Genomic DNA, 24,343 nt, shown 5'->3' with positions numbered 1-24,343 from the left:
GATCAGACCTAAGACATCTGTAATTACACGAGCCTTTTATGATATCTTAATATTAAGTGATAAAATCACCTTGAATGGATGAATTTTTTATAAAATTCCAAGATTACGGATCTTATACATGCATCTTGTACTAATTCAATGATAATGGCATGTTACACTTGTCATGCATAAAAATATAAGGCATATTGAGCATGCAAGATTTAATGAAAGATTTGTGTCTATGACTTTATCTTTCACAATTTATTAGATTTATCATAATAACATGTAATAATTTGGATTGTTATCACTAACGAAAATCCTAACACCCACTTAATAAATTTCCTAGAAATTTGTGATAGTTTTAAAATAACAGACGTGACTGCCGAAGCAATCAAGCTTCGACTTTTTTCCTTTCACTTTGAAGGATAGAGCCAAAGAGTGGTTAACTTCTATGCCAGCCGCAACTTTTCAAACTTGGGAACAACTGGCCCAAGCATTTTTATCAAAATATTTTCCTTTAGCAAAAACCGCAAGAGTCATAAAAGAGTTAACATCTTTTTCTCAAAATGATAATGAAACTCTTTATGAGGCTTGTGAACGTTTTAAAGAACTTCAACGTTTATGCCCACACCACCACTTACCCGATGCACTTTTAATGCAAACATTTTATAATAGATTAAATCCTACTACTAGAGGTACATTAGATGCTATGTCGGGAGGGTTATTTATGAAGAAGACATCCGCCCATGCAAGAGAACTTTTGGAGCAAATGGCAATCAACAGCAGTATGTGGCCCACGGAACGTGGACATATACCGATACCAAAACCATCATCCTCAAACACATCATCCATTAAAGGTATAGTTGATTTACGGTTTAATTTAGGACGAAATAAATAAGTTTAATTACAAAAATAAGTAGTTTTTAATAAAATAACGAAATAAAAATAAAATCCGTACTTTCGGCTAATTGTCTTCATTTTTTAGTAAATTTAGAAAATAAAACGTCAAGCTAACTCGGCTCCCGAGAATTGTATTTCAGGTATGAGCAAGGAGCAAAAATCCACCGACAAACGCGGGGCGTATCACCCTCCACGCGGGGCGTGGAACACCAAGTCAGAAATGATTGCTCAATCCGCAGGCACCACGTGGGACTTACCCACCGCCACGCGAGGCATCCCACCTTACACGCGGGGTGTATGAGCAATGATAAGCAATAATGGTCTCAATCATAGATGTCAGACTACATGATCTTCTAAGTCAACTGTCAAATACGCGGGGCGTCCTACCTTACACGCAGGGCGTATATGGGAAGTTCTTCAATCTAAAGATCCAGAGACTCACATACGCGAGGCGTGCTCCAGGCTACGCGTGGCGTAAATGACTAATTTGAGCTATTAAATCTTAGAAGCTCAACCACGCGGGGCGTACCCCAGTCTACACGGGGCGTGGTTGAGACAACAAGATCTGAATTTGGTCCACATGCAGGAGATTTCTGACGGAATGGGTCGATACGCGGGGCGTCCTCTACCCTATGCGGGGCGTGTCATGGGAATTCTACAGAAATAATGTATCTCCATACTTGTATCTTGTGAATTTACAAATCTATCCCTAGCTTGATGTGTATAAATAAGAGTGATTAGCACTCATTTTGATATCCAGAATTTTATATAGAGAGTGTTAGCTTTAGATTCAGTTTTTATATAGCAAAACTCCATCACCTTGAGAGCTTGTTCGTTTATTTCGGCATTCCGTCAAAGTTCCGTTCCATCTCCGTTCACCAAGCTCGAGACTTCCACCTCCAAGTCCTAAGAGACGGCCTTGAGTCCGGTTAGCTAGTTCCGAGGGCTGATTCTTCCCTTTTCACTTGCTAATTAGCTTATACTCTTCCTATGTACTAGGCTTGGTTGTATCCCGTATTTATGTTTTCCATATTTATAATATATGATCTACAATTTCTATTTCTCTATACGTGCTGATGTTTGCTATTTGTTTTGATATTAATAATTGATTATTGTGTAGGGAGACTGATAGGGGTATTTTACCCCTATCTTTTAGCGTGATTTATGGTTCAATTTTAGAAGAAATAAATAAGTTTAATTACAAAAATAGAGTGTTTTAATAAAATAACGAAATAAAAATAAATTCCGTACTTTCGGTTAATTTTTCCTATTTTTGATTAATATTAGGAAATAAAACGTCAAGCTAACTTGGCTCTCGAGAATTGTATTTCAGGTACGAGCAAGGAGTGAAAATCTACCAACATACACGGGGTGTATCATTCCTCACGCGGGGCGTGAAGCACTTGGTCAGAAATAATTGCCTTATCCACAAGCACCACATGGGATCTAGTCACCAATACGCGAGGCGTATACCACCATACGCGAGGCGTGTGACATGTGTCAGAAATGATTAACCAAATCCTGAAAGTCAGACTGCATGGTCTCCCTGAGTCAACTATCCATATGCGGGACGTACCACCTTACACGCGGGGCGTGTAAGGAAGTTCTTCAACCTAAAAAAGTCAGAGACTCATTTACGCGAGGCGTGCTTCACCTACGCGCGGCGTAAAAGACCCAATTCAAGCAATAAAAACTCAGAGACTCAACCACGCGAGGCGCATCCCAGTCTACGCGGGGCGTGGTTGAGACAACAAGATCTGGATTTGGTCCACATGCAGGAGATTTCTGACGGAATGGGCAAATACGCAGGGCGTATACCACCATACGCGAGGCGTATCATGGGAATTCTGCACAAAATCATGTTGCTCCATGCTTGCACCTTATGAAATTACAATTTTACCCCTAGCTTGATGTGTATAAATAAGAGTGACTAGCACTCATCTCACACCTCTTTTACATATATCTTTTGTTATAGACAAGTTTTAGAGATTAAACTCTTGTTTCATAGTTTTAGATTTTGTTTTGAGGCTTTATATAGCTAAACTCTTTGACCTTGAGAGCTTGTTCGTTGATTCCGGCATTGCATCAAAGTTCCGCTCCATCTCCGTTCACCAAGCTCGAAAGTTCCACCTCCAAGTCCTAAGAGACGACTTTGAGTCCGGTTAGCTAGTTCCGAGGGTGGATTCTTCCCTTTTCACTTGCTAATTAGCTTGCACTCTTCCTATGTACTAGGCTTGGTTGTATTTCATATCTACATTCTCCATATTTATAATTTATGATTCATAATCTTCTTTTCTATATATGTGTTGATGTTTGTTACTTGTTTTGATACTCGTAATTGATTATTGTGTAGGAGAACGCGATTTCTGACGCCATTCGGGCTATCTTTAGGGATTCATATAGGTGTTGCCTTACTGGAAGTGACACTCCGGAAACCGTAGGAATTGACAAGCCACGGAACTTACATGTCCTAATTTCTGGTCCCAAGCATTAGACACGCCTTGACTTGGAACCACGTAGTCTAAGTACTTCACGGGTCGGTCACACTACACATAGTCGTCATTGCAAGAGTAAATCATCATCCGTATAAACATTAGAAGTCATTATTTGTCATAATTATAACTTATCGCCATCCGCATCATTTCATAGACTTTCGTTATATAAATTTGTCTCACCCGTAGTTAGGAGTAGTTTGTAGTTGTTCCCCCAAATCAACTCAAAGTATTCACCGCTTAAATAACGTACAAAACCGAGTCGTTTAATACTTGCAATTATAAATCCCGTGGATTTGATACCCGGTCTTAACCGGATTATTACTTGATACGACGGGGTACATTTGCCCCTAAGTAGTAGCATCTAGTAGACATAGAGCCTTAGAAAGACCACATCCATAGTCATAACACACTTATCATAATATATATTTCGTAGAATTACAACCACTAGACGAAACTTCCATCAGAGACGCGATTTCCGACGACATTCGGGCTATCTTTAGGGATTCATATAGGTGTTGCCTTACCGGAAGTGATGGACCGCAAACCGTAGGAATTGACAAGCCATGGAACTTACAGGCCCTAATTTCTAATCCCCAGCTTTAGATACGCCTTGACTAGGAACCACGTAGTCTAAGAACTTCTCGGGTCGGTTACACTACACGTAGTCGTCATTGCAAGAGTAAATCATTAACCGTATATATTTAGAGTCGGTGTTCATCATACTTATAACTTATCACTATCCATATCACTTCGTAGAGTTTTCGTTATATAAATCTGTCTCACCCGTAGTTAGGAGTAGTTTTTAGTTGGTTCCCTCATCTGAAGGAAATTAAGGCTAAGGTATAGCAGCGGAAATATAAAAATTTTAGCCTACTTCCTTTTAACCATAGGATCCGTTAATCGTTATTTCATATAAAGAGGGATAAGAATAAATACCTTTCGATGATCAATCTACCGTTGCAAACGAAGTGCCCACAACTTCAAAGGAGATGTAAACTGTTTACCAATCTTCCCCTATCCGAAACAGACCTTCCAGACCTCCGAACGACAATCCCTTCGGTGGAAATGTGGAAGAATATGTCTAGAAGCTACTGTCCAAAAATAGAGACGATCCGACGGTTCAATCTCCGGAAATCCTCGAAATAGTGAACTGACCTGATGTAGGCGAAGAAAAACGAATTTCTCCCTTTGGATTGTTTTTCCTTCTTTCGTGAACACGGTGAGATTAAGTTAGAATCAACCCTTATGAGATGCAACCAAAATAGATTGCCTCTAATAAACCAACACAAGATCAAAGAGAAAGAGGGATGAATAAGATTAATCAATCGATGGAATGCCGTATGAATTCTTGTTCACGAACTTGGGAATAGAATTCTTTTCTCTCTCTCTTAAGCAATTTCGAAAATCACAAGTGGGGAGGGATATAGGCTTAGTCGAAATTCCTATAGGGAGGGGGTATATATAGTTGCTTGAATCTAAACCCCAGTTAGATAGGAATAGGTTACTTAATAGGAATCCAATTCAGAAAAGGATTCCTAATTATTATCTCATTATTATCTAATATATTTAGGATAATAATAAATAACCTAATTGGATAATAATAGGAGTGTATTAATCTAATTAAAACTCCTAATTAAATTATCTCTTAATTAATTTAATTCATAATCCTAATCTAATTAGGATTAATGGAATAAAATTAATTCATTATTTCTATATATAAATTTCGGGCCCCTCCTAGTATTTGGGCCTTACTGGGCTTAATTGGGCTTCCATCTATTAATCATATACATCTCTCTTTTGGTTCCAAATCTTATGTGTGATCCATTAGGTCCTTACTACTTCTGGCCGTATGCAACCTACTAAATTAATTTCTTCAAGAATTATATTTAATCCCTTGCATAACGGAATGATGTACAGAGTATATTATTGGCAAGTCCGTAATCATTCCCCCAGAGTCCGTTAAGAAGACATGTTGATTCTGTCGTTAACCCTTCCGTATTAGTTACGGTATAATACGATCCTTTATCAACTACATCCTTGAACTGAATCTTATGACTATGGGTAATGTCAAGTCACATATAGCGAGACGTTCGTTTTACTTGTTATTGGCCGAGTCAACTCAAAAAGATAGGTTAAGTGAAATCCGAATTTCTACTCTTAAGCTATCACCTTGCAAGGGTTTAGAGTCGAGACAGTTTATTAGTTTATTAGTTTATTAGTTTTAAGCTATCACCTTGCAAGGGTTTAGAGTCGAAACAGTGATATATCAATCCTAAACATATCACTTGACTTGGCGTGGTTTTAAGTTTATTAGTTTATTATAAAGTTTTGTCTCACTTCATGCTTGTATGAACACTTTATAATCACTTTAAACAAACTTACGGATTTCCTTTTATTAGACTTTATTTAGTGCTTAAAAGGGATTGCCTTTATATAGTTATAAAACATATATCTCATTAAAACAAATGATATAAAGAACAATTCATTTACAATAAGTTTGTATCTTGCAACAATTGACTGTAGGACACAAAACCCCAACATACTCCCACTTGGACTAAAGCCAATTGTTTCTAAAACTTATCCCAGTAGAAGTTAAATGACGATCATGTACTTTCTGGGTTAAAGGCTTTGTCAACGGATCTGCAACATTGTCCTCTGTAGGTACTCTTTCTATTCTCACATCTCCTCTAGCCACAATCTCTCTAATGATGTGGTATCGCTTTAGGTAGTGCTTGGATGCATTATGAGACCGTGGTTCCTTTGCTTGTGCAATGGCTCCATTGTTATCACAGTACAGAGTAATGGGATTGACAATGTCAGGCACCACACCTAGTTCTGTAATGAACTTTCTAATCCAAACTGCTTCCTTTGCCGCTTTCGCAGCAGCGATGTACTCTGACTCGGTCGTAGAGAAAGCTACGCTTCCCTGCTTGGAACTTTTCCAACTGACCGCGCCCCCATTTAGGATAAACAGGTATCCTGATTGGGATTTAAAATCATTCTCATCTGTGAGATGACTAGCGTCTGAAAATCCTTGTATTTTCAGATCTCCTTCTCCGTACACTAGAAACATATCTTTAGTTCTTCTCAAGTACTTAAGAATGTTCTTGACGGCAATCCAATGCTCGTCTCCCGGATTCCCTTGGTAATGACTCGTTACAGATAACACGAACGCTACGTCGGGTCTAGTGCATAGCATAGCATACATAATCGAACCGATCGCGCTGGCGTACGGGACTACAGCCATGCGTCGTTTGTCATCATCAGTTTTAGGACATTGATGATTGTTTAACTTTACTCCATGTACCATGGGTAAGTTACCTCGTTTCGATTCAAGCATGCTAAACCGATTTAACACCTTTTCAATGTATGTAGCCTGTGAAAAACCAAGCAGTCTACGTGATCTATCCCTATAGATCTTTATACCAAGTATATAGGCTGCTTCACCGAGGTCTTTCATTGAGAAGTTACCGGATAACCATATTTTCACTGACTGTAAAAGAGCAATGTCATTTCCCATTAACAGTATATCGTCCACATATAGTATGAGAAATGCTATAGAGCTCCCACTTGCTTTCTTGTAAATGCAAGCTTCTTCGCAATTTTGTTCGAAACCAAATTGTTTTATGGTTTCGTCAAAACGCTTGTTCCAGCTTCTAGATGCTTGCTTGAGTCCATAAATGGATCTCTGAAGTTTGCAAACTTTATTTGCATCCTTTGATATGAAACCTTCAGGTTGCATCATGTATACATCCTCAAGCAGGTTTCCGTTTAGGAAAGCTGTTTTCACATCCATTTGCCAAATCTCATAATCAAAATGAGCGGCAATTGCAAGCATGATTCTGATTGATTTGGACATAGCAACGGGAGAGAAGGTTTCGTCATAATCAACACCTTGTTTTTGACGATATCCTTTCGCTACCAACCTAGCCTTGTAGGTGCTAACCTTTCCATCCATGGCAGTCTTCTTTTTGAAGATCCATCTGCACCCAATGGGTTTTATCCCTTCGGGTGGATCAACCAAAGTCCAAACTTGGTTAGTATACATGGAATCCATTTCAGAATCCATGGCCTCAAGCCATGCTTTAGAATCTGGACTAGTAAGAGCCTCTTCGTAGTTTTCGGGTTCGTCGTCTAATACGGGAACCTCGTCATCATCTCCCACTAGAAAACCATATCTAACTGGGAGTTCACGAACTCTTCATGATCTACGAATAGGTGCCACTGGAGTCTTATCTAATGGGACTTCTTCGGGTACCTCGACCGCCTCCGTTGTTTCAGTCGGTGTTTCTTCCTCTTGAACTTCATCGAGTTCAATCACGCTTCCATTTTGTGTTTCTTCGAGAAACTCTTTCTCTAAGAAGGTTGCGTGTTTGGATACGATCACTTTCTGATCATCTGGTTGATAGAAGTAATATCCCATAGTTTCCTTAGGGTATCCAATGAAGAAACATTTATCAGATTTAGAATCTAATTTGTCGGACGCAACGCGTTTGACATATGTTGAACAACCCCATACTCTCATGAAAGAGAACATGGGTTTCCTACCAACGAACAATTCATATGGCGTGGAACTAGCGGATTTAGTTGGTACTCGATTTATGGTGAAGAGGGCAGTTTCTAAGGCATAGCCCCAGAACGTCTTTGGAAGTAAGGCCATGCTCATCATGGATCGTACCATATCTAATAGGGTACGGTTTCTCCTCTCGGATACACCATTGTGTTGTGGCGTATAGGGAGGTGTCCATTGTGAGCATATCCCACATTCAGTTAGATAATTCAGAAAATCATCAGAAAGATATTCGCCACCTCGATCAGATCGAAGTGTTTTTATTTTCTTTCCTAGTTGATTTTCCACTTCATTCTTGAAGCATTTGAACTTGTCAAAAGCTTCTGATTTGTGCCTCATCAAGTAGATATAACCATAGCGAGTATGGTCATCTATGAAGCTAATGAAGTATCTGAATCCTCCTCTTGCTTGGACTGACATAGGACCACATACATCTGAATGAATGAGTCCTAGAGTGTCTGATACACGCTCACCTTTATTGCTAAAGGGTGTCTTTGTCATTTTACCTTTTAAACATGATTCGCATGTTTCCAATGATTCAGAATCGATTGGATCTATAAGCCCATCTGAATGTAGCTTTAGCATGCGTCTCTTGTTTATATGGCCTAAACGACAATGCCACAAGTAAGTTGAATTATCTAGCTTATGTCTTTTGGTATCAATTGCAAAAACAGGAGTTTTATCATCTAACACATAAATCCCATTTTGTGATATTCCTGAAAAATAAAAGATCGAATCTTTATAAAAATTGCAACTATTGTTCTTTATTGAAATATGAAAACCGTCGTCAACGAGACGGCTAATAGAAATAATGTTACGAGACATCTCAGGAATGTATAAACAATTCCTTAATTCTATTACAAGCCCAGAGGGCAAAAGTAAAACATAATCTCCAATTACGAGGGCGGCAACTCTTGCTCCATTTCCCACTCGTAAGTTTATGTTTCCTTTCTTTAGTTTCTTAGTCTGTTTTAGCTCCTGCATATTTGTACAAATATGAGATCCACATCCGGTATCAAGTACCCAAGATTCAGACAATGAAACCGTATTTATTTCAATATAGAACATACCAGACGCTGAAGCACCGTCATTTGCCTTCTTGTGGAAGGTTAGGTACTCCAGACAGTTTCTCCTCCAATGCCCGAAATCACCACAATAGTGACACTTTCCTTTGGGCTTCTTTGGTTCCTTTCCCTTTGTTTCGGTGAGCACAGCCCCCATGCATTTATCAGGATGGTTTGGATCGGGAGCGACCCCTTTCCTTTTTCTCGATCCCTCAATAGCAAGGGCCAACATTTCCTCGTTTTCTTTTATACTGGGCTCGACTGACTCGAGCATATGTGCAAGCTCTACAAGAGAGGTTTGCAAGCCACTCATATGATAGTTCATGATGAACTGTGAGTAGCTCTTAGGGAGGGACTGTAGAAGTAAGTTTTCACTTAGTTCATGGTCCATCGCATCTCCAATACTAGAAAACTTGGTTATGAGGCTGATCATCTTGGCACAATGTACCATCACAGATGTGCCCTCCTGCATCTTGCTTTTATATAACTCTTTGGTTATTTCGAAGCGCTCGCACCGAGTTTCTATCACAAATAGCTCTTTAAGGTGCTTGACCATGGAAGAGGCATCCATATCTGAATGTAGTTGCCTTTTAACTTCCGGTGTCAATGATGCAAGTATGATGTCCCCCACTTGATCATCATCAGCTTTATGCTTCAAGTAAGCATAAACCTCTTGGTAGGGAGCATCATCCATTGGGTAAGGGGGTATCGGTGTATCAAGTACATACCCTTTCCTTTCGAACTTCAAAACAATTTTGAGGTTACGAAACCAGTCGGTGAAGTTTGAACCATTCAATTTGTTATCGGTAAGGATGTAACGCAGATCGGTGTTAGTCATGATTTTAAGAGTGTGTGTTTAAACAAAACCTGAGAGTGAGAAAGAGTAAACGTATGTCATTCATTTGCTTTAAAGTTTAACAATCTAAAATTATAGGCCTTTTAATTTATTTCAGATTGCTCCCACTATTTTGCCAAATTAATAACCCTACATATTAATTCAAAGAATTTCGCAAATCCTTTAGTGAGCTAGGATCCTAACTCCTGAGATTTCGCCTTGAGTTTACTCAACAAGCTAGTCTCATTCATTAGGTAGATTCATACAATCAATCACATCTTTAATGTGATTCCTAGGTTATTGGGTTACTAACCACATTAGTAACTAATATGCTATTCATATTAATCCCAACCGTTTTGCCCATTAGTTTATGACAACATGAGTTTACTCATCCAATTATCATAATCTAATTTAAGTATTACCCCATATTCATGAAAAATGATTTTCGATAATTCAGGTGTTACCATAAGACCCCGAGCTTGAGTTTACTCAACAACCCAAAGGCCCCTAGTACTGCCGGCTGAATTATAATATTAGGGAGGGTCAACCGATTTTAATAACTTACTTATTTACTTAACTTTTTAATGAGGGATTTTATTTAAGTCTCATAATCTAACTTAGTCTTGATTTGCTTTAGCATACATCAGACATACATACATTCACATACATTGGCGTTATGGACACATCATCTAAATTATTCCGTCGAGCCAGAGACGGAATAAAAAGGCCAAACCTAAGGAAATACTAACTATTACATATTTCTCTTTAGGTCCTCCGTCTTCTCCTTGGCGCCTTGAAATTACATTTTAATTTCTATACTACTATAAGAAAACTTCAATCGAATTGAAGGGAATCAGATGAGAGGAGAAATTACAATAGATAGTAGAAAGGCAGGATGCGCAGGCCCTATTTCAAAAATACCAAAAGACTAAAAGAGGGTCCAAATATGTCCATAACTCCAAACATGCATAGACTCAATTAAATAAATTTAATTGGTTGATTACATAACCGGCTTATGTAATATATATGTTAATCACATTAACTCGTCAAATTAACTTTCATCCAATTTTACTTCTAATCGTTTTGTATCTTTATATTAATCCTTAGATTAATATAACCATATAAAACGTTGATTATGCTCGTCCCATTTATTTTGATTTTAATTCATTTAACACATTGATTCACATATTGGTAAAAACAAACATTTAAACGAATTATTCATTCGATAATCAAAACAGAAAACTATTAATTTCTGAAACATATATTTACATTTAACATAAAACGATTTTAAACCTATTTTAAAATCAAGTGGGTATCGGGCCGGGCCCGAGGGCGGGCTGCTGCCGATTGGCATCAGCCCTTAGGGTACGCGGGGCGCTGCCGCCTTGCGGCAGCGGCGCCCCTGCGCCGCACGCGGCTACTGCCGCGAGGTAGCAGCCGCGTGACAGCGGCCTAGTCGCGCCGTGAGGCGCGACTCGGGCTGCTGTCATATATTTTTTTTATATTAAATATATATATATATATATATATATATATATATATATATATATTTGTATACATATCAGTTCTAAAACAATTTTAAAACGGTTTTCAGAAATAGGATAATCTACTATAGATTTCCGTTTTATCATTTAGAATTAATAAAACCAATTTTATCAACCTAACTATAAAACTAATAGATTTTGTTATAATGATTATCAACCGAAATAATTAGGAACATAAGCATAATCAGTTTTAATTAACACTTAATCAAAACTTTATTTATCTTTAGAATTAATCAATACTATTTGTCAATTAATCCTAACCATAAATATTTATTCAATCCTATTGAAAACTTCTATATTTTCATATATGAAATAACGGATTTAACGATGGCTCTGATACCACTGAAGGAAATTAAGGCTAAGGTATAGCAGCGGAAATATAAAAATTTTAGCCTACTTCCTTTTAACCATAGGATCCGTTAATCGTTATTTCATATAAAGAGGGATAAGAAGAAATACCTTTCGATGATCAATCTACCGTTGCAAACGAAGTGCCCACAACTTCAAAGGAGATGTAAACTGTTTACCAATCTGCCCCTATCCGAAACAGACCTTCCAGACCTCTGAACGACAATCCCTTCGGTGGAAATGTGGAAGAATATGTCTAGAAGCTACTGTCCAAATATCGCGACGATCCGACGGTTCAATCTCCGGGAATCCTCGAAATAGTGAACTGACCTGATGTAGGCGAAGAAAAACGAATTTCTCCCTTTTGATTGTTTTTCCTTCTTTCGTGAACACGGTGAGATTAAGTTAGAATCAACCCTTATGAGATGCAACCAAAATATATTGCCTCTAATAAACCAACACAAGATCAAAGAGAAAGAGGGATGAATAAGATTAATCAATCGATGGAATGCCGTATGAATTCTTGTTCACGAACTTGGGAATAGAATTCTTTTCTCTCTCTCTTAAGAAATTTCGAAAATCACAAGTGGGGAGGGATATAGGCTTAGTCGAAATTCTTATAGGGAGGGGGTATATATAGTTGCTTGAATCTAAACCCTAGTTAGATAGGAATAGGTTACTTAATAGGAATCCAATTCGGAAAAGGATTCCTAATTATTATCTCATTATATATCTAATATATTTAGGATAATAATAAATAACCTAATTGGATAATAATAGGAGTGTATTAATCTAATTAAAATTCCTAATTAAATTATCTCTTAATTAATTTAATTCATAATCCTAATCTAATTAGGATTAATGGAATAAAATTAATTCCTTATTTCTATATATAAATTTCGGCCCCCTCCTAGTATTTGGGCCTTACTGGGCTTAATTGGGCTTCCATCTATTAATCATATCCATCTCTCTTTTGGTTCCAAGTCTTATGTGTGATCCATTAGGTCCTTACTACTTCTGGCCGTATGCAACCTATTAAATTAATTTCTTCAAGAATTATATTTAATCCCTTGCATAACGGAATGATGTACAGAGTATGTTATTGGCAAGTCCGTAATCATTCCCCCAGAGTCCGTTAAGAAGACAGGTTGATTCTGTCGTTAACCCTTCCGTATTAGTTACGGTATAATACGATCCTTTATCAACTACATCCTTGAACTGAATCTTATGACTATGGGTAATGTCAAGTCACATATAGCGAGACGTTCGTTTTACTTGTTATTGGCCGAGTCAACTCAAAAAGATAGGTTAAGTGAAATCCGAATTTCTACTCTTAAGCTATCACCTTGCAAGGGTTTAGAGTCGAGTCTTCCACAAGCGATCCTTGGATGTATCTCCCATTAATCGGGAGTGATAAATGCTCAATCCAATGTATAACTACCCTGAAATTACTTCCTGTGACACCCAACCTTTGCAGTTCACACCCCAGAGTCATCTCTGTTAAGGATCGTGGGACCACAGGATCAAAGTCTCACCTTCAGTAATTCAGGATGACCAATTAACATTCCTTTGAGTCTGAGGATTAGTTATACCTATTAATACCAATGAGATGAACAGTTGACAAGGATGAATCTACCCATCCTGTTATCTCAAGCCGGATCCCCAATCCTAATGAACAACGTTTCACCGGATCTATGTAACTGTCCAGATATCTATATATGTGAAGCTTGTGAGATCAGCTTTCTGTCGGACAGAAGACATTGTTACATACAAGTCTCAACTGTGATATATCAATCCTAAATATATCACTTGACTTGGGGTGGTTTTAAGTTTATTAGTTTATTATAAAGTTTTGTCTCACTTCATGCTTGTATGAACACTTTATAATCACTTTAAACAAACTTACGGATTTCCTTTTATTAGACTTTATTTAGTGCTTAAAAGGGATTGCCTTTATATAGTTATAAAACATATATCTCATTAAAACAAATGATATAAAGAACAATTCATTTACAATAAGTTTGTATCCTGCAACAATTGACTATAGGACACAAAACCCCAACATCATCAACCCAAAGTATTCACCGCTTAAATAACGTATAAAATCGAGTCGTTTAATACTTGTAGTTATAAATCCCGTGGATTCGATACCCGGTCTTAATCGGATTATTACTTGATACGACGGGGTACACTTGCCCCTAAGTAGTAGCGTCTAGTAGAGATAGAGCATTTAGAAAGATCACATCCATAACCATAGCACATTCATATCACAATATATATTTCACAAACACCACCTAGACAATACGCCATCAAGTTTTTGGCGCCGTTGCCGGGGATTTATACTTTCTTGCAATATTAGACAAAAACCTTTTGTTGTTAGTCTAAGCATTTGTAAATGTTACTTTCTTTTTGTGAATAATTTATTTTGTTTCTTGTTGTAACTAATGATTTTTTCCATGGTATGATGTCTTATAGTCGTCATCTGTGGGAAGACAACATGGATGACGAATGTTCGCACTAACAATCAACCTCGCAATTCGATGTGGTAATCTCTATGCTTAAAGACATTCATGTAAGATTATCTAACACTGAGGCATATTGTAGGGATTTGGGAAATTAAATTGGCAGATTGAAGTCTCCTCTTGATTCAACCGCAGACGAATCAATTAGAGACGCCAATCTGGTTGGTCAAAATGAGGAGCTCGAGTTAATTGAGCTTTCTCAAGAGGATTCTCCAAATAATGAAGGTTGTCTCAATTACGAGGAAACAGATAATTCTAATCGAGGAGCCGGTTGAGTGTGAACCCATGGAAAAGAATCCAAAACTAGAAGAGTTTGAGGTTCCTTCTAACTCAGAATATTTCACTCTTTTTGAACTACCAAAGGAGTCAAAGAGGGAGCAAACTAAACTTCAATAATTTTTTTAAATATAGCTTTTGGTTTTCGTTAAATTTCTTTGAAACTAACAACCAGTTTTGTAGGTACGGCTTGTTTATTCAAGAATTTGCATTTCTAACGAGAATGGAAGCATACACCTAGGAGGAAATTCTAAGTCGAGCTCACCGACTATAAAGTAGCGCTTCTTGAGAGGCAGCCCAAGCTCGAATAAAGTTTAATTTTATGTCTTTAATTTACCTTTTAAGTTTTTACGTTTAAGTTATTATTGTGTGCTTAATTATTTTTTTTCTTAAATTTTATTAGGTGTTCGTGTAATTTTGTGTCAGTTCAATGGGCCGATTTGGAAGAGAATTGTAAGTATTGACGTTGGCAAAAATAAAATAAAAAATAATAATAATAATAAATGATAAAATTATTTTATTTTTATGCTATTATATTTTACATTTTATTTTTAAAATATATATAATATATATATGTAGATAAAAAAAAATTATGGCCGCTGCCCACGCCCCGCGTGCCTCTGCCTACGCCCTGCGTGCCATTGCTGCGGCAGTTCCAGAGGTTCGAGCACACTGGGCGTGTCGCAGCACGCGGGGCGTGCCATTGCTGCAACAGTTCTAGAGGTTCGAGCCCGCGGGGCGTGCCATTGATGCAGCAGTTCCAGAGGTTCGAGCATGTGGGGCGTGTCGCAGCATGCAGGGCGTGCAACGCTACCCAGCGCTGGCAGGCAGGCTGCCCAGCGCTGGTAGGCAGCGCCTGGCATGCCTCCCAGTGCTGGGCACTGCCGCTGAGCGACGCCCGCCGGCCGCAATGGGTTGAAATTTTATTTTTTTATTTATTTTTCTTCTATAATTTTTTTACCAGAAAAGTATATATATAAACATTAAAAAAATATATTTACATTAATAATCTTTCAACCCAATTTAAATTTTAAATAAATGCTAACCGAGTTCAAGAATTGATACCTCGAATACTTCACAAGTCATACTATGGGGAGCGGAACATGTCATATCCACCACCATCGGAAGATGTTTGAGGGAGTCTTCTCTACCTTACTCTTTTTCTTTACACCTTGTGCTTCAAATTTATTTCGCAATGTTCGAACTTATTGCGTTTTTAAGTGTGAGGAAGGATAAGGTAGATAACCCTCTTATAAAAAAAATATATATAAATATAAATAAATAAATAAATAAATTTGTATACTTCGTCCGAAATTAAGCTTCGTTATTTGCTCTTTATGTGGATCTAAACTCGAACTTGGATTTGGCATGCCAACTAGTTTTAGGTAAGACCCGAGCAATGTTATTTGTACACTTAAAACACTAGGATTGCATTGAGTTTACTTTGTGATAATTAGCTTATGTTTGATTCTTTAATTCATATGTTAACTATTAAAGGTATATACGATCGAACTTCAACTTTTAGGGAAGTTTGAAAAACACAAAAGAACCTAAATATCGTGTGAGCTATTTTTGAGCCTAAAGAGCGAACATCAAAAAGCTCTATCTTTCTTGACATTTTGTGTGCTTTTGCTTCACTCAATTCATAGAGTTTGCACTAAATACCGAGTTAAGTACATTCGTTTTGGTGAAAGAACAATAGATGATAAAACGAGTTCACTTAGGCTAATTCTTTCTTGTTGATTTTTTCTCGTTTTTCATAAACCCTCAGGAAGCCCCCTCGAGCCTATTAACCAATTTCTTTGCTAACACCCATTTAACATCTAACCCTTTTGTTGGGGTTTAGTGTCCTATAGACAATTGTTCTAGGATACAAACTTAATGTAAATGAATTGTTCTTTATATCATTTGTTTTAATGAGATATATGTTTTATAACTATATAAAGGCAATTCCTTTTAAAGCACTAAATAAAGTCTAATAAAAGGAAATCCGTAAGTTTATTTAAAGTGATTATAAAGTGTTCATACAAGCATGAAGTGAGACAAAACTTTATAATAAACTAATAAACTGAAAACCACCCCAAGTCAAGTGATATGTTTAGGATTGATATATCACTGTTGAGACTTGTATGTAACAATGTCTTCTGTCCGACAGAAAGCTGATCTCACAAGCTTCATATATGCAGATATCTGGACAGTTACATAGATCCGATGAAAAGTTGTTCATTAGGATTGGGGATCCGATTTGAGATAACAGGATGGGTAGATTCATCCTTGTCACCTGTTCATCTCATTGGTATTAATAGGTATAACTAGTCCTCAGACTCAAAGGAATATTAATTGGTATTCTGGATTACGGAATGTGGTGCTTTGACTCTGGTGTAACACGATCCTTAACAGAGATGACTCTGGGGTGTGAACAGTAGACGTTGGGTATCACATGAAGTAATTACAGAGTCGTTATATATTGGATTGAGCATTTATCACTCCCGATAAATGGGAGATACATTCATGGATCGCTTGTGGAAGACTCGACTCTAAATCCTTGCAAGGTGATAGCTTAAGAGTAAGAAATACAGATTTCACTTAACCTATCTTTTTGAGTTGACTCGGCCTGTACAAGTAAAACGAACGTCTCGCTATATGTGACTTGACATCACCCATAGTCATAAGATTCAGTTCAAGGATGTAGTTGATAAAGGATCGAATTATACTGTAACTAATACGGAAAGGTTAACGACAGAATCAACCTGTCTTCTTATAGCTCTGGGGGAATGATTACGGACTTGCTAATCACATACTCTGTACATCATTCCGTTATGCAAAGATTAAATATAATTCTTTGAAAATTAATTTAATAACGTTGCATACGGCTAGAAGCAATAAGAACCTAATGGATCACACATAAGACTTGGAACCTAAAAGAGAGATAGATGTTAATTAATTGATAGAAGCCCAGTTGAGCCCAATAAGGCCCATGGACATAACGGGGTCGAAATTCATGTAATAATATACATGAATAATTAATTTGATTTTGTTAATCCTAATTAGATTAGGAATATGAATTAAATTAATTAAGAGATAATTAAGTTAGGAGTTTTAATTAGATTAATATACTCCTATTATTATCCAATAAGGTTATTATTATTATCCTTAATATATTAGATATATAGTGAGATAATAATTAGGAATTCTATTCCGAATGGAATTCCTATTCAGTAACATAATTCTATCAAACTAGGGATTAGATACAAGAGATTATAAATACCCCTTCGCTTGAGATTTTTGAAATCCAAGCAAGCCATACCCTACTTGTGATTTTCGAAATTCACCTAGTCCAAGAGAGAGAAAATTCGACACCCCTAGTTCGAGGACGAGATTTCTCTACGGCTTCGTTTGATCAATTGATTTTCATCTATTTCTTTTATCATTGATCTTGTGTTGATTAGTTAGAGGCAATCTACTTTGGTTGCTATTCAACGGTTGATACTAAATTAATCTTTCCGTGTTTTATTTCGTGTTTGGGAACTCGAAGAAGAAAAACAAACAAAAGGTAGAAATTCGTTTTACTAATCCTACATCAGGTTAGTTCACGATTTCGAGGATTCCCGGAGATTGAACCGTCGGATCGTCGCGATTTTTGGACAGGAGCTTCTAGACATATTCTTCCACGTTTCCACCGAAGGGATTGTCGTTTGGAGTCTGGAAGGTCTGTTTTGGATAAGGGCAGATTGGTAGACAGTTTCTATGTCTTTTGAAGTTGTGGGCACTTCATTAACAACGGTAGATTGATCATCAAGAGGTAATTCTTCTTATCCCTCTTTATATGAAATAACGGTTAACGGATCTTGTGGTTTATGGAAATAGGTTAAAATTTTATATTTCCGCTACTATACCTTAGCCTAATTTCCAACACCTTTTTCCTCTCGTTTGAATACCGAATAAAATCAAATGCATCAAAGATCCGAAAAGAAAAGAAAAAAAAAGCAAAACCCCTAGCAAGAAAATACAAATCATCCTTGAAATCGTTTTTGTGCCTCTCTCAAGATAAAAAGGAAAAACAATGAAAAAAGAAAGTTTTAGGCATTCTCAAGCTCCACCGAGCAATTTCAAGATTATCTCCACTTGCTAGGGAAATCAATAAAAATGCGATGCAACCACCAATTCGGCATTCAAACGTGAGTTCCCGGAAATTAACCTCTAACTACTAAAAAGCCTCACCTACATTACAACCCACTCTGAGCTCATTTTTAATATTGTCAAACCATAACAAGGATGGAAAAACTCGGATGAACATGCAAACTCGGTATGATTTTGAGTAAGTATAAAGAAGAGAGTATAAACACCGACCCACTAAAAAATTGTGTGATTGAGTGAACCACCAGTTGTGAAGTGTTTTACACACTATCCCCTTCAAGTTTGTTCGGTTAAATATGCCTCTTTTAGTTAAAATGTGAATATTGATAATCAGATTGCAGCAAGCATCGTTTACATATTTGATTTCCAAATGCTTATTTGTACAAATGCTTAGTTGGGGTCGGTCACTTGGTTAAATCAAGAGGTTTGCTAGTTTGGTTAGTCCTTTTATGGGTTTTAGTTTAGTTTACTTGAGGACAAGTAAAGCTTTAAGTGTGAGGAAGTTGATAGGGACGTTTTATCCCTATCTTTTGAGTTAATTTATGGTTTATTTTTAAGCTAAGTTGTTAGGTTTACTACTAGTTTATTGCATATTTCACTAAATTAGCAACAAGTAATAAATTATGTACCTTTAGTTGATTTTCGTCATAAATACATAAATCAAGTAATCTCAAGTTCAATGATTGTATTTTACAGGCTTAAGAAACACACGCAAGATGTTAGAGACAGATAAAAAAGACAGAAGCAACGCATCACATGCTATATGAACACAAGAAAATACTCTTCCAGAGTCCCACTCGGCGTGTGGGAAGTCAACACGGCGAGTAGATATGAAGGGGACAAGAATGACAGTCAACCGAAGACTTTTTGGATAAGTTCCCTAGTCAACAGACAACCCACACGGCGAGTGGATATTCAACACGGCGAGTAGATGTGAAGGGGACAAGAATGATAGCCAACCGAAGACTTTTTGGATAAGTTCCCTAGCCAACAGGCAACCCACACGGCGAGTGGAAAGTCTGAAATGGCCGAAAACACGTTAAAAAGGCTCTGAAATGGACCAAAAGCAAGCCCACTCACCGAGTGACTTTCCCACTCGTCGAGTGGGCCCAAAATTCAGCATTTTAGTGTGTGAACAACCAAAAATAAATGTAATTACAATTATACCCTTGAGCTTGATTTGTGTATAAATATGAGTGCTTAGCACTCAATTAGACATTCAGATTTTACATAGCAAAACTCTATCACCTTGAGAGCTTGTTCGTGTATTCCGTTACTACGTAAAGGTTCCGTTCCATCCTTGTTCACCAAGCTCGAGAGTTCCACCTCCAAGTCCTAAGAGACGGTCTTGAGTCCGGTTAGCTAGTTCCGAGGGATGATTCTTCCATTTTCACTTGCTAATTAGCTTGTACTCTTCCTATGTACTAGGCTTGGTTATATTCCGTATTTACGTTATCCACATTTATAATATATGATTTACAATTTCTGTTTCTCTATACATGTTGATGTTTGTTACTTGTTTTGATATTTGTAATTGATTATCGTGTAGGGGAGCGCGATTTCCGACGCCATTCGGGCTATCTTTAGGGATTCACATAGGTGTTGCCTTACCGGAATTGACGCACCGGAAACCGTAGGAATTGACAAGCCACGGAACTTCCGGGCCCTAGTTTCTAATCCCCAGCATTAGACACGCCTTGACTAGGAACCACGTAGTCTAAGCACTTCACAGGTCGGTCGAACTACACGTAGTCATCATTGCAAGAGTAAATCATCAACCGTATATATTCGGAGTCATTGTTTATCATACTTATAACTTATCGCCATTCATATCACTTCGTAGAGTTTTCGTTATATAAATCTGTCTCACCCGTAGTTAGGAGTAGTTTGTAGTTGTTTCCCAAATCAATCCAAAGTATTTACCGCTTAGATAACGTATAAAACCAAGTCGTCTAATACTTGTAGTTATAAATCCCGTGGATTCGATACCCGGTCTTAATCGGATTATTACTTGATACGACGGGGTACACTTGCTTCTAAGTAGTAGCGTCTAGTAGAGATAGAGCATTTAGGAAGATCACATCCATAGTCGTAACGCACTTATCATAACATATATTTACAGCTCTACCGGACACCCATCAATAGTGAATCTTGATCCAGTGGCGATGTTACAAACCCAATTTTCTGCCTTATCACACAAAATTGATAGGTTTATGGCACCGAGCGATTCTAACGATAATCCAATCCAAACAGATGTGGATTACGAAGGTATGAGCGAGATCGAACATGTAAATTTTGTCCAAGGGCCAAACCAAACTAATAATCCTTATTCCAATACTTATAATCCTGGATGGAGAAATCATCCTAACTTTAACTGGAAGGATAATAATAATAATGTAAATGCTAATCAAAATCGTACCAATAATTATTAAAATCAATCAAGAGATACGATTAGCACTTTATCTTCTAAAATCGACAAATTTATAGATGCTATCAGTGGAAAAATAAGTAATCACGACGATGGTTTTAAACGGATCGAGAATAAATTTGACCAGCTTATTAAAAACCACTCATCCAGCATCCATAATTTGGAGGTTCAAATTGGACAAATTGCTAAATCAATTTCATCCCGAGAAGAGGGAAGTCTTCCCAGCCATACGGAAGAAAATCCGAAAGAGCATGTAAAGGCTATCACTCTTCGTTCAGGGAAAAATTACTTAGGTCCGGAAATGCCCAGATATTCGACTTTACTAGGAATTGATTTACCAAAATCCAAAGAAGATAAATCCAACACAAAAAGTTCACCAATTGACTCAAGTACAAAAACTTTTGTACCCAAACCACCATTTCCACACAAAGTCCGAAATAAGGACTATGACAAACAACTTTTAACGTTTTTGGATAAACTTAAAAATTTGCACATTAATTTAACGTTTATGGATGTAATTACGCAAATTCCTAACTATGGTAAGTTTTTAAAAGATTTAATTTCAAAGAAAATCAGTTGGGAAGGAATTTCGTCCATTTCACTAAATGAGGACTGTAGTTCAATAGTGTCAAGCAATTTTCCCACTAAACTCAAAGATCCTAGATGTTTTACCATTCCGTGTAAATTGGGGGATATTTAATTCCCAAGTTCTGTCTTTGTGATTTAGGAGCGAGTATCAACTTAATGCCATTGTCTATTTTTAACAAGTTAGGTTTAGAAGAAGATATCAAACGTACCAATATGGTTTTGCAATTAGCGGATCAAACCACTAAAAGACCATATGGTATAATTGAAGACGTTTTAGTTAAAGTTGACAAATTTATTTTTCCCACCGATTTCATTATATTAGACTTTGCATATGACGTTAATTGTCCACTAATTTTTGGTCGACCATTTATGAACATGGGACGTGCTCTAGTTGATCTGTCGGAAGGGAAAGTAGTTTTAAGGATAGGAGAAGATAAGATTGAGTTTAATATGAACAAAGCGATGAAATATCCTATGGAGGAATTCGCTTGTATGAAACTTGACTTAGTTGAAGAATGTGTCAATGACATTATTCAAAAAGAAGAAATAATAGAACCGATAATGGGTAAAGAATTAGAAGAAAAGGACCCAGAGCATTTGATTCGAGAAGATGGACCAGTTTCGCCTTCAATTATAATACCCCCTAAATTAGAACTTAAAGAGTTACCAAACCATTTGAGGTACGCTTTCTTAGGCAAAGACGATTCTCTACCTATAATTATCTCTAACAAAGATTAAGAAGAAAAATTGAAAGAAGTTGTTAGAAATAGGACAGGAAGTATGGATGGCAGATTTCAGACTTAAAAGGAATTAATCCTAGTATCGTAATGCACAGAATTCACTTAGAAGAAGATAAGCTACCTAAAGCGGATAGGCAAAGATGCTTAAATCTGAACGTGAAAGAAGTAGTAAAAAATGAGATTACTAAACTTTTAGACAATGGAATCATTTATCCAATCTCGGATAGTGAGTGGGTTAGTCCAATCCATTGTGTACCTAAAAAGGGAGGCATAACTGTTGTAAGGAATGACGAAGGTGAATTAATACCTACGCGAACCACCACTGGTTGGAGGGTTTGTATAAATTATAGGAACCTAAATAAAGCAACCAGGAAAAATCATTTTCCTCTACCTTTAATCGATCAAATAATCGAAAGGATAGCCGGTCATGCTTTCTATTGTTTTCTGGATGGTTATTCCAGATTCTTTCAAATTTATATTTACCCGGATGACCAAGATAAAACAACCTTCACATGTCCTTATGGAAGATTTGCATATAGGAGAATGCCCTTTAGCCTATGTAATGCACCAGCAACATTTCAACTTTTTTTTCTGGAATTTTTAACGATTTCATTGAAGATATAATGGAAGTTTTTATGGATGATTTTTCAGTTTATGGAGACTCTTTTGATGCATGTTTAGCAAAGCTTGATAAAGTTTTGTCTAGATGTGAGGAAACGAATTTAGTATTAAATTGGGAAAAATGTCATTTCATGGTTGACGAAGGAATTGTTTTAGATCATAAAATTTCTGAAAAAGGTTTAGAAGTGGATAGAGCAAAAACTTCAGTAATAGAAAAATTACCCCCTCCAACTACAGTTAAGGGAGTACAATCATTTTTAGTACATGCAAGTTTTTACAGACGATTTATTAAAAACTTTTCTGTAATTTCCAAACCACTTACTAATTTACTCATGAAAGACTCAACCTTTGATTTTAATGAAGATTGTGTTAAAGCTTTCGAAACATTGAAAGCAGCTTTAGTCAGTGCACCCATAATTGCTAAACCCGATTGGGATTTACCGTTTGAAATCATGTGTGATGCAAGTGACTTAGCCGTAGGATGTCTATTAGGTCAAAAGAAGGATAAGAAACTTCATGTTATTTATTATGCCAGTCACACATTATCCGGTGCACAATTAAATTATACCACAACCGAAAAAGAAATGCTAGCGGTAGTTTTTGCATGTGATAAGTTTAGGTCATACTTGCTAGGATCTAAAGTTATTATATATACTGATCACACAACTTTAAGGTATCTATTTGCTAAAAAAGATGCAAAACCACGTCTGATTAGATGAGTTTTGTTATTACAAGAATTTGATATAGAGATTAAAGACAAAAAGGGAGTAGAAAACCTTGTCGCCGATCATCTATCAAGACTCGAAGATGAAAAAGGTCCTATAGGTGAAACGATCGGTATACGAGATGATTTCCCCGATGAATATCTCTATCAGATAAAAAGTGTCATGTCACCATGGTATGCGGATATAGCTAATTATCTCGCAGCTAACATTGTTCCAGAAGGGTTAAATTTCCATCAAAGGAAGAAATTCTTTTTCGATGTTAAACAATATTTTTGGGAAGATCCTTTCTTATTCAAAACTTGTGGTGATGGTATGATTAGAAGATGTGTTAGCAAAAATGAATACGGGTCTATAATGTCAGAATGTCATTCTAGCTTTTATGGAGGACATAACGGCATTAGTAAAACAGTAGCTAGGGTATTAGAATGCGGATTCTTTTGGCCAACATTGTTTAAGGATGTTCGTTCATTTATTATTCGTTGTGACAAATGTCAAAGAACCGGGAATTTAGGAAGGAAGATATATTTTGTAGATTTGGATGCCCTAGAGTCATGATAAGTGATGGAGGTAC

General features: G+C 36.9%; 1 non-coding gene across 1 annotated transcript; it reads right to left on the bottom strand.

Moving 5' to 3' along the window:
• Positions 1–511: 511 nt before the first annotated feature.
• Positions 512–618, bottom strand: LOC136221008 (small nucleolar RNA R71). Its single transcript, XR_010684802.1, has one exon. It is a non-coding gene; the product is annotated as a small nucleolar RNA R71 (small nucleolar RNA).
• Between the last annotated feature and the right edge of the window lie 23,725 nt (positions 619–24,343).

This window comes from Euphorbia lathyris, chromosome 2, assembly GCF_963576675.1.
Source record: "Euphorbia lathyris chromosome 2, ddEupLath1.1, whole genome shotgun sequence".
NCBI lineage: Eukaryota > Viridiplantae > Streptophyta > Magnoliopsida > Malpighiales > Euphorbiaceae > Euphorbia > Euphorbia lathyris.
Note: the sequence above shows the minus strand (reverse complement) of the source record. Positions and strands in the feature narration are given on the sequence as shown.